Below are 10,747 nucleotides of genomic sequence, written 5' to 3' on the forward strand. Positions count from 1 at the left end.
TTACTTGACCTTTTTCCTTTGCAGCTCCTAATATTTTCTCTTTATTCTGTATGTTTGGTGTTTTCATTATTATGTGGCGAGGAGACCTTTTTTTGGTTCAGTCTATTTGGTGTTCTGTAGGCTTCTTGTATTTTCATTGGCATGTCTTTCTTTAGGTTGGGAAAGTTTTCTTCTATGATTTTGTTGAATATGTTTTCTGCGCCTTTGAGTTGGATTTCTTCACCTTCTTCTATACCTATTATTCTTAGGTTTGGTCTTTTCACAGTATCCCATATTTCCTGGATATTTTGTGTTAGGGATTTGTTGGACTTAAGATTTTCTTTGGTTGATGAATCTATTTCCGCTAGTGAGTCTTCAACTCCTGAGATTCTCTCTTCCATCTTTTGTATTCTATTGGTTATGCTTGCATCTATAGTTCCTGATCGTTTACCCAGCTTTTCTATTTCCAGCATTCCCTCAGATTGTGCTTTCTTTATTGTCTCTATTTCAGTTTTTAGGCATTAAACTGTTTCCTTGAGAGATTTGTTGATATCTTGTATTTTTTGGTTTGTTTTTTCTTCCATTTCTTTAATGGATTTTCTCATGTCCTCTTTGAGGTCCTCTATCATTTTCCTGAAGATGTTTTTAAGGTCATTCTCTTCGGGTTCATCTGCAGTGTGATGTTCAGTTCTTTCTGGTGTCTGGTTCCTAGTCTCCAGTGGTGTCATATTGGGTTTTCTGTTGTTGAATGTGCTTTTACCTTGTCCTCTTCTCATCCTTTCTTCTGGTGGGAATAGCAGGAGTCTCTTCCTCTCCTGGTGGGTATGGGACCAAGGTTTCCTTCTGGTAGATGCAAACAGATCCAATACTCTGATGTCTATCCTCTTCTTGTGGATAGATGGCACTGTTACTGGGGCCTCCACAGTGTTCGGGTGTGTTGGGTCCCTCTGGGTCGGCAGATGGAGTCGGAACTGCCACCGGGGCCTCAGAAGTGGCTGGTGTGTTGGATTCTGCCGCCAAGTTCGGATGCGGCAAGCAGATCGCTGGTGTCAGATGACTCTGAGCACTGACCTGGTTCTTTATTTTATTTATTTATTTATTATTATTATTTAAGACCCTGTGTCTACTTCCTGCTCTCCTACATCCCCCCCCTCCTCATCACCACCTAAACCCTTCTTATCCTAGTATTGGCTCAGAGATGCTTCTTCTGGCAGTAGATGGTAATTAACACAGACATCCTCAACTGGGCATGTCAGAGAGGGAGAGACTTTGGAGTACTCAGTCCTAAATGGGGTGTCATTGTCACACCCTTCCCCTCAACACTCAGAGATCTATGTGGAAGAAGAGGCATAAAGAATGTAAGAGCCAGAGGTGGTGGACTCCAAGGACAGAGTCTTGCAAACACAACAGGACTGATGCTCATATGAACTCACAGAGACTGTGACATTGTGCACAAGACCTGCACAAGTTCAATCCAGACAAAATCCCAGCACAGGAAAGGGGAAACGGACACAATGTTCCACCCCAAAGTCAGGATTGAAACTTTCAGAGTTTTCCTCCTTTTTTTTTTTTCTTTATTTGGGATAAAGGACAAGGCAGGGTCTCCTAGCGTCTACCTTAGTCTCACCCTCTGGATCCTCCTGCCTCAGCTTCCTCAGTACTGGGATCACAAGCTCAGTCTGGATAGTCAAACTTTTTTGTTGATCTAATTACAGTCTTGATTTTGCTTTCCAATGTAACAGAGTCTGATTCCTCCCAACATTTTTCATGTCTTGGTTCAGTTGAACCCACACCGCTACTGGGGGGTGGGGTTCAGCATAGCAAACTCTAACACATACCATGAGACATCAAACTACCATGCCTTTGGGCTGTTGTGCATGCCATTTCCTCTAGATAAATCACCCTTCAGGTCAGATAAACCCCCAGAAAATAGAGTCCATGAGCAACAAGCATCCTATGCCCTCTCCTCAGTCATCAACTCTGGTGGCCTGGACCAAATGTCACCTCCTTCAAAACCTTTTTCTTGACATCACCACAGGGAGAATTAATAGTTTTCTCATTCTCTTTTCCAACAGTTATTTATAAATAGAACAAGCCCTTGGTGCTCGTAAACCCAACACTCTTCATTTAGCCAACTTAAAATGACTCTACGAACAAGTCTACAAAGTGTCATCATTTGTCATTTGACCAAAACTAACATGAGAAGTGTTCTTTGAAGAGCCAGGAAAAAAGAACGAGTCACTTCCCATTGGAAGCCTCTCAATACTCCAGCCACACACTTCTGACTAGGTTAGGAATACTTTCAGCTCTAATAATAGTATTTATCTGGGGCACTGGACATGTAGTTCAGTGGTAGATTGCTTGCCTAGCATGGGTGAGTCCCTGGGATGAATCCCCAGAACAGGGAGCCAAGGGTTCTCATTTTATATTTTTTTTATTTTTATATATTTTATATAACAAAAACCTATAGCCTGCTTGGGGTCCTAATTCAATCTCTAGTAGTCAACACTGGGGGTGGGGGAGTAGAAACAAAGAATCTGAGGATGTTAGCTCTTAAGGTTTGCAAAGCTCCTCAACAATGTCAGGGAATTGAGTCAGTGCCATGAACAGACTATGTCAGAAACAGATGCACATATTGGTGTCTTTCCATAATGTCAGAATTTATTGAATAACAAAACACTCACAGGCTAAATCGGCTTCTTGGCAGCAATTTGTCAAGTAATCCCAACTTTCATGATAGTTGGCCAAGGCAAACACATGTTCTTAAATTCAACTTTACTAATACTAACTTTCAAATCATTCATTACATATCATGCAGTAATATATGGATATTTGTTGGTTGTATATATAGGTAGTGGGGCTCTGTGTGTGGTGTGTGTGTGTGTGTGTGTGTGTGTGTGTGTGTGTGTGTGTGTTTAAAGAACTTCCATAAGGGGTGAAAAAGGCTACAACAGCAGAGTTCATCTAAAACAGTGATTCTCAACCTGTGGGTTGTGACCCCTTCAGAGTTGAACAACCCTATTACAAGGCTGACATATCAGATATCTTGCATATCAGATATTTACATTATGACTCCCAATAGTAGCAAAATTATAGGGTTTTTTGTTTGTTTGTTTGGTTGGTTGGTTGGTTGGTTGGTTGGTTTCCTGTTTGTTTTGTTTTTTGAGATAAGGCTTCTCTGTGTAGTTTTGGAGCCTATCCTGGCACTCACTCTGTAGACCAGGCTGGCATCGAACTCACAGAGATCTACCTGCCTCTGCCTCCCGAGTGCTGGGATTAAAGCCTGCACCACCAACACCCGGCAAAATTATAGTTTTGAATTAGCAACAAAAATAATTTTTGAGAGAAGCTCAACTAGAGCTGCTGGAGCAATCTGCCAGGCTTTGGAAGCTACAGAAGCCAAAGGCAAGCTGGAGTTTAGATGAGCAAACAGAGAGATTGGTAGGAGGTCCAGACGTTCAAATGGGCAGACAGGCAGGCAGACAGCAATGTGAGTAGGCAGGATCAACAATGGTGGCTAAGCCCCTGGGAATGTTGGGAGTTCTCAGTCTTTTCCTTGATGCACACACCAGGTAGTCAGATGACAGATCTCGGTGGAGCTATCAGGCCATCAATGTGTTAAATGTCCACTTCTCTATTGCATCCAGGTGAGGGAGTTTGACCCTTTTCTCAGTATGGTGTGTCCAGTAAGTTATTGGGCCTGGTTTCCTGGATATGATCCCAGCATACCTATGTACTCCTTTAATCTTGGTTGACCTTGATAAACTTACAGGGTGCCATCCTTTCTATTTTCTCTGTCATGCCAGGTAGATAGTGTTGTCTATATGCCAACAAGGGCAGAGTCTGCTTCTGCATCTGCACCCGAAAGGAGTCAGGTCTGCTTGTAAAATGGAGTCTCTTCTAGGAAAGCACAGCCTGGAAACCAGTTTTGTACAACATGGAGTGCCTTGGGGCAAGGCAAAGCCTGACCCCAACAGCTCTAAACCATATCTCCTCACCTAACCTCCATTCCAGATGGGATAAGAGGCAAGGCCTCCCCACCCGGCATTTTACCAAGATGGAAAAGTCTCCCTGGAAGTGTCCAGTGATTCTGGTTGTTTACATTATCCAGAACTTGGGGGTGTTCTTTTACTAAACCACACAGTCATCCCTCTGTGTCTGAGGGGAAGGGGCTCCCAAACCTCTCTGAGGATACCAAAGCCCCAGAGTGTCATCATAAAACCTACACACACATTCTACTGTCTACTGTAAATTATCTCAAGATAACAGCTTGCATTATTTACCCTTTGATTTCCTTGCCCACTCCTAACCCAGCAACATGCTTCTTCAGGGCATGGATTTTTGCCTTTCATTCCAGTCTCCATCCCAAATACAATAGAAGCCATCAATCAATCCTTGCTGGCCAGAGGATAAATATTAAAGGGGCCTCTCCTTTCTAATTGTCCGTTCCCTTAACAGCTGCTTCCTGCTGCTTTCCATTCAAAGAACATTTTCACATGGGCTCCTGTGCGAGAGCCAAGAGCTGTCTCTTCCAGGGAGTCTGAGAACAATTATCCCTTTGCATACAGGAACAAGAGGAGGCCCTGGCTTCTTGAATGCCCGTTGGACCTTTACGTGCATTCATTTTTGCTCAGGGGTGTCCTCCTAGAGCACAGTTATACAACAGCCCAAAATTGAACATAGTGATTATAAGCTGAGTTCTTGCTGCCAGCTCCTGCCTGGGGCCCGCGCTCTCTCTCTCCTCTCCCTCTTCCTCTCCCTCTCCCTCTCCCTGTTCCTCTCCCTCTCCCTCTCCCTCTCCTCCTCTCCCTCCCCATCCCGCCCCCTCTCTGAGGCAACTGTACTCTGGGAGTCAAACATGATCTGGAAATAAGTCTCTGGGCTGCCTGCTGGAGCAAAGGCAGCTAGCAACAGCTCTTATTTTTTTCTGCCCAGGCCAGAGACCTGGATAAACCTCTTGGGCTTTCTTAAGCCACCTTTATTAGGTAGGGCACACTGGATAGCAAGTGATAGATGCATGATTACAGAGTGGTTAAAAGCAAAGACATGGGGACAGGCTCCTAGCACATAGGACTAACATCCTGTGCATGGGGTACTGCTGAATCCAGATGATCACCGTGTCCTCAAGGACCTTCTCCTCCTTACTGGGGGGTGGGGGAGTCTCTTGTTTGGCTTCACTGTCAGGCAAGATCTCATAAAACAAGCCAGAGGCAATGCCACACTAATATTGTTGTGCCCAAACTCTGAACCCCCAAATCACCAAGAGACCCAATCCAATGCAAAAGCAAGAGTTTAATTTTACAAGTTAACTCGGGTTCCCCCTGTTCATCTGTTACAAAGGATGAAGCAGGAGGACCTCCAGCAGCAGTGGGGCAGGGAATATATTGGAGCAAGCAGAATGTCTGGGAGTCTGTTAGTTGCATAGCAACAGCCTCAGGATTGGTACACCTCTGGGCTTGAGCAACCTGTCCTGTGTTGATTGGTCAACTGCAGCTGCAGGAAGGTTGCTATGCCTAGAGGCCCTCCCAGGGGCGGTTACTAAGATCTACATTCCATTGTTATTGGTAAAGCACATCCAGAGTCTGCCAGATAACTTCTGATTGGTTCCTTGGCACATGCAGGGTATCTGGCTCTCTGTGTTTAGGGCAAGATCTGGCAAGGTTGGGAGCCCAGCACATTGTTACTAAGTCAGGGGTCTATGTCTTGTGGGTGTTTTTTGCAGTCAGTCATGACTGCCAAAGCAGGGGACTGGGTGAGGGCCTGGGCCCTTCAGGATCACAGGATGCCAGGTACCCACAACAGAAAGTAAACCTTTCACCACCGTGTAAGACAAGTCCTCCATCTGGTGGAAGTCACAGGAACCTTCCAGTGTCAACAAATTGCTTTGGTTGACATATACACCCATCTTGGAGGAGGGACATTTAGGTCTGCTGGAGGTGGGAGCCCCTCTCACCAGAATCACATGGACAGAGAATAAGCAAACTTGTCCCTCTTCTCCCTCAAACCATAGCCCTGTTATTGGGGGCAGGACATAGCTGTCTAGGAGGCAAAATCCACAGATACCTCAGCCGGTGTGCCATGTTTCACACCTCTTAGTAACACTTTGTTTTGTTTTTTAAAAGACACCCACATACTGCAGTGGTGGGTATCATTTTCCAAAACAAGGAAGAAAAATAATGTGCCTCTACAGAAAGAAAGTGGCTGGATGTAGGTCCCAGTTCTAGGGGTGGGAAGGTGTGTGTGTGTGTGTGTGTGTGTGTGTGTGTGTGTGTGTGTGTGTGTGTGTGTGTGTGTGTGTGTGTGTGTTTTAGTCTCCACCAGCATCAGGCTCTACAATCAGCTCCACAGGTGCCTTTGTCCTGGGCCACCCTCACCCCCATCCACTCCCAACTCCCACCTTTTCCCGGACTGTTTTACTGTCTTTTGTAATCTTCAGTTAACATCTGTGATATTTTATCTGTAGTAAGAAAGATTTCCTTCTTTTTTTCTATCCTCTTTCTCTCTCTTTTACCCTTCTTCCTCTAAGGGTTGAATTCAAAATGGGTCCAAATAACACGATGGTGCAGAAAGGTTTCTTATACTATCCTAGTGACTTTTTAAGCTGAGATTAGTCAGGGATTTGTATCCCTCCCTCTGTCACTCCCCCAGGAGGAGGCTTCTCTTTCCAGCACTTTCCTGGCTCAAAGCCCTGGGTCCATCCAGGAAAATCCTGGATGAAGCCAGTATGACAGTTCAGGCTGAGGGAGGGGTTGAGAGTTCAGGGAAGGAAAACCTGCTACAGCAAGGTCAGAGAAAGGAGGGTAGAAGTGAAGGCCAACTTTCCCTGTTGTCTTTGGGGAGCTCCCTCCCCCATCTTCAAGTGATTAACAAAGCACACTATAGGAGGAGGGAGAGTCATTACATCAAAATCAAGGCTTTGGTCCCTTTCCCTACTTAGCTTTTACTGCAAGTTTGAGAACTGACAAAACGATTAGAAGACAGTTAGGGAAGGAAGAGAGGCCAGGGATAGGGTTCAGCGGTACAGTGCTTGCCTACCAAGCAGGACCAATCGGATACAACTCCTAGTATCACACATGTTTGGCAGGGTTGGGATTGGGAGGAGAGTGGGGGAGTAAAGAGAAAGCAAGCAAAGGAAGAAGCAAGCTGTCTTAAACTGTTCAAAACTGCAGTCTTGCATACAAAGACAGGAAACCTGGAAGGAAGATCTTAAGCCAGAGAAGACAGAGGCCCAAGTCTCCGGCTCCCCCAGGACACTCCTAAGGAAGGTCTTCCAGACTCTGAGTCTGCACTTCATCAGAAAGCCACTTGCAGGCTGGAGCAGACAGCTACTTCCTTTCCAACACAGGGGTAAACCAGAATGATTACAAAGGCATTTACTTTTAAAGGCATTGAGATGGTGGGTTGTAAATCTGCACAGAAGAAACTTTTGCTGATTTCAAGATCTCTATTGTGTTTATTTCTCAAGCAAATATAGGTTGTCCCATCTGTTGACCATGTAGCTCTCCTACGTGGAACTTACTATGTGTCCTTTCCAAAGAACTCTCTATAAGGAAGAGCTCTGTCTCTCTCTGTCCTAGTTAGGGTTATCAATGCTGTGATAAAACCCCATGACCCAAAGCAACTTGGGGAGGCAAGAGTACAATTCTCAAGTCACAAGTCACACAGGAATACAGGCAAGAGCTGAAACAGAAGCCACAGAAGGGTGCTGCTTACTGGCTTATTCCGCATGGGTTGCACAGCCTGCTTCCTTATAGAACCCAGGACCACCAGTCCACAGTTGACACCATGTACAATGAGCTGGACCCTCCCGCATCAATCACTAATCAAGAAAATGACCTGCCAACTTGGCTATAGGCCAATCTTATGGAGACATTTAGTTTTTTTGTTTTGTTTTAGTTTGGTTTGGTTTTGATTTTTCAAGACAGGGTTTCTCTGTGGCTTTAGAAGCTGTCCTGGAACTAGCTCTTATAGACCAGGCTAGTCTCAAACTCACAGAGATCCACCTGCCTCTGCCTCCCGAGTGCTGGGATTAAAGGCATGTGACACCACTTTCTTAATTAAGATTCCCTCTTCCAGCAGGGCATTGGTGGCGCAAACCTTTAATCCCAGCACTCCAGAGGCAGAGGCAGGTGAATCTCTGTGAGTTTGAGGCCAGCCTGATCTGCAGAGTGAGTTCCAGGACAACCTCTAAAGCAATACAGAGAAACCCTGTCTCCAAACAAAAACAAAAACAAAAAAACAAAACAAGATTCCCTCTTCCTGAAGGGGAGGAAAGATTGTAGGCGTCAGAGGTGATGGAGGACACCAGAAGAACATGGCCTACTGAATCAACTAAGCAGGGCTCACAGAGATTGAAGTGGTGAGCTGAGGGCCTGCATGGGTCTGCACCAGATCCCCTGTGTATATGTTATGGCTGTTAGCTTGGGGTTCTTGTGAGATCTGTAAAAGAGTGGTGGGTGTGTCTCTGATTCTTTTGCCTGCTCCTGGGACTCCTTTCTTCCAACGGGTTGCCTTGTCTAGCCTCAAAATGAGTGCTTTTGCCTTGACTTACTGTATCTTGTTTTGTCCTGACTGGCTGTCTCTGGGATGCCTGTTCTTTTCTGAAGAGGAAATGGAGAGGGAGTGGCTCTGGAAGAGAGGGGACCTGAGGGGAGAGGGACCTGAGGGGAGGGGACCTGAGGGGAGAGGGAAACTGTGGCCAGGATGTATTGTATGGGGGAAGAATCTGCAATTTAAAGAAAAAAAAAAAGTTCCATCTTCCTGAGGCAGAAAGTTTGTAAGAGCCAGAGAACCAGGGAGTTTGCTGTGTGATTGTATCTCCTTGCAATGTCAGAAACTACTCTCCTAAAGTCTCATTGTAGTGACTGCATAAAGAGCTAAACAAGGATGACATCAATAGACATGCTAAAGTGACAAGGAAAACCCAAGATCAACCCCACACAAATAACTACAGGCAACCACGTAATGCTGAGAGCAGAAGAAATAGACCCACCAATTAGTTACCCAATTCCAAGTGGTCAGCACTGAAAATATACATACAAGTAACATTATACAAACTGAAAGGCTATTTAGAAATATATATATGTGTGTAAACATATATATAATATATATAACAATAATTAATGGAAAAGGGCCATAAATTTGAAAGAGATAGGGCCAACAATGGGGTTGGTTGGAGGGAGGGAAAGGAAGTGAAAATAATTATGTTATAATTTCAAAAGATTAAAAAATAATTTTAAAAGAAAAGATTCCCCCTACCCAAGTATGTCTAGGTGGTGTCAAGTTCACAAAAGCTGACTGGCACAGCCATCTCACCAGCCTCTTTGTGGGTCTTCTTCTGAGATAGTTATTTTCTTTTTACAAACCTCAGAGTCTCATTAAATTTCCATCATCCCCCCCTTCACTGCTATCACCATCTTGATCTTCTGTGTTGCAATTTTTAGTGGTAGGCTGGAACGCTCCATTAATTCATCTTTCTATTATTATTTTTTTAAAAAATGCCTGAGGAAAATCAGCTTATCGAGAGAAAAGGTTTGTTCAGGCTCACAATCTCAGAAACATCAGTCTGTGATGAGTTGGTCCCGTTGCTTTTGGGTCTGTAGTAAAGGACCATATTAGAGCAAAAGTTGGCACAGTTCCCTCAGTCACCTGATAGCAAGATTCGGAGGAAAAGAAAGAGGCAGGGACCATAGTGCCAAAATCACATTTGAGGAAATATGTAGTGGCATCTTGCCTTGCCAGTGAACTTGCCGTGGTTCCACTGAGGCTCGAACCCAGAACCTTCTGAGCATAAAGCAGATGTGATAACTGCTACACTATGGAACCAAGTGTTTTCCTAGTGAATACCTATTTATCATTATCTTGTGTCTGGTGGACTCATTAAAACCCCACCTTCAGGAACACCCCCAAAGACCTAAACATCTGCCAGGAGGTCCTACCTCTCAAAGTTCCTGCCACACTCCAATGCTGCCAAGCTGGTGACCAATGAGGACATTCCAGATGTAGATAACAGCACTAAGTGTCAGGGATATGTTAAAACCTATTTGTGACATAAGCTCTTCTGAGGAAACCAGGAAACCAGCCTTGGACTAGGTAGAATCTTCTAACAGTTACCTAGCTCCTGACACTGCACACCTCTGAAGCGTACATAGCTCACAGGGTTTGCAAGTCACATTGTAGACATCTTAGATTTATTTATTACAACTTCCAGCAGATGGTGTCTTGTTCTAATATATTAGTATGCAAATGACGGTCTTTTTAACAGATGGGATTAAAGTGCTTTGAGCAGAATTGGGTGTAATTTTCTATGCCTCTTTTTTCCAGTTTTGCAGATCAAATCAGGTGCTTGAATATCAAGCAAGCACTCTATCACTGAGCTACACTGAGGCTCAAGTGCTCCCTCCTGATTAATAAACCACGCCATACAAGTTAGCAGCAGCCATGCCAACATGTATGAAGCAGCAGAGGCTCTCCCATGGCTATTCCAGAAGGAAACAGAATCCTTCACCTTGGAAGGCATCCCCTCACTCAAGCAGGACCTTGCTGGGGTCAATTTAAAGTTGTAACACCCTCATAGTCACCACATACCAGGAAATGCACCTCTGGCTGTGTCTATCAGGAAGTGTCCAGAAAAGTGGTCTCTTGCTTACCTTTCTGTAACTGTGCTAAAATGCTGCGACAGAAGCAACTTAGGACAGAAGGGTTTCCTTTGGCACAAAGTTCAAATGCATCATCACAGCATCGGGCACTTGACACAACTGGTCACATT

At 44.7% G+C, this 10,747-nt stretch overlaps 1 non-coding gene across 1 annotated transcript; it reads right to left on the reverse strand.

Moving 5' to 3' along the window:
- Nucleotides 1-9,731: 9,731 nt before the first annotated feature.
- On the reverse strand, nt 9,732-9,804 carry Trnai-uau. The gene has a single exon. It is a non-coding gene; the product is annotated as a tRNA-Ile (tRNA).
- Between the last annotated feature and the right edge of the window lie 943 nt (nt 9,805-10,747).

The sequence above is a fragment of the Cricetulus griseus genome, chromosome 2 (assembly GCF_003668045.3).
Source record: "Cricetulus griseus strain 17A/GY chromosome 2, alternate assembly CriGri-PICRH-1.0, whole genome shotgun sequence".
NCBI lineage: Eukaryota > Metazoa > Chordata > Mammalia > Rodentia > Cricetidae > Cricetulus > Cricetulus griseus.